We start from the raw sequence: 1,563 nt of genomic DNA on the forward strand, positions 1-1,563 counted from the left end.
CAAATCTCGAAGGAAAGAAGCATGGAAAAAAGACTGGAGTGAAATAGGCCAGAATGAAAGCAGTGGATTTTTGTTCCTTCATACTTCTCTGTGCTTTTCCGGTGTTCTCTTACAACATGTATTACATGATGTTTGCAAAATAATGGGGAAAAAATGAAACAGAAAAGCTCTAATTTGAGGAGCTACCACCCACCTGCTGACTTATTATGCCCTACCATATTCTCCCTTCTCCTGTTCCCAGCCTGAATGAAGGGGTCTTTCTCTCTCTCTCTCTCTCTCTCTCTCTCTCCCTCCCCATCCAGTGCTAATCAGATTATCTGTGCTGTTAATTCCATATTCTCTTGACTCCTCAAGGATCTTGCATTGGTATTAGATAAACTTTTCTCTCCACATTCAAGCTCCCATTCCTTTTTAGTCTATTTTTGTCTGCATATAAATACACTTAGTCCCCTCCTGTCTTAACAAATGAACTCCCCAAGCTCCAACTCTACCTTGACCACTCTTACTCTAGACCCATACCCATTTTTCCTCTTATAGCCTAAGTTCTAGAAAGAGTCTGAATTCTAATCTCTAAATCCTCATCTCAACCTATTGGAGTCTGGGTTCTTTCTTCACAATATCTATTCTTAACATTGCTCTTGTCAAGATCTCTAGTGACGTAGTTGTATCATTTCAGTCTTCACCTTATTTTTCTCTTCATACTTCATTCAGTACAAATACTGCTACTTCTGTGAAGCCCTCCTTGATTTCTCCCAGGTAAGGCTCAGAATGCTTTTTATCCCCGTATTCTCCCTGTCTTTTGTATAATTGTTTTTTTGTACTCTAATTTGTATATTTCTGTTTTAGATTATAAGGTTCTTGGGGCAGGCTTTTTTAGTTTTTTAAAACTGTGAAATACAATGCACACAAAAATACATTAATCAAAATTCAGAGCTAATGAGTAATCATGAAGTGAACATTTGTGTAACTGTTATCCAGGTCATTGCATGGATTGTTTTCAGTAGTCAAGGAGCCCCCTATATCCTTTCCTGACCCCACCTATTCCCCTACTATCTTGGGTTTATGACACTTACTTCCTGGGTTTCCTTCATAGTTGCACTGCCTGGATATGCATTCCTAAACAGATCATTTAGGGGTACCTGCACTTGAACTTTTTACGAACGCCATCATGTCATGTGATCTGTTCTGTTTTGCTTCTTTCATTGAACATTGTATTTGTGTGATCCATGCTCATGGTTGTATGTTATTATATTCCCTCCTGTTAATTGCTGTGTAGTGGAATTTTGCTACCTGAACTTACAACAGGCAATATATCTAGGGATGAATTTTTGGTTTATTTCCAGTTTTTGGCTATTATGAGGCTTCAAATATCTTGTACACTTCTTTTGGTCCCCATGTGCTTGGGCTTCTTCAAGGTATAGATCCAGAAGTAGAATTGCCTGTCACAGGATATGTGTATCTTCAACTCTACCAGATAAAGGGCAAACTGTTTCTCAAAGTAGGTCTCACGATTTACATCCCACCAGCCGTGGAGAACGCCCATTGCTTGGTATCTTCGCCAGC

The sequence above is a fragment of the Lontra canadensis genome, unplaced genomic scaffold, assembly GCF_010015895.1.
Source record: "Lontra canadensis isolate GAN:19392208 unplaced genomic scaffold, GSC_riverotter_1.0 scaffold371, whole genome shotgun sequence".
In the NCBI taxonomy this organism is placed as follows: Eukaryota; Metazoa; Chordata; class Mammalia; order Carnivora; family Mustelidae; genus Lontra; species Lontra canadensis.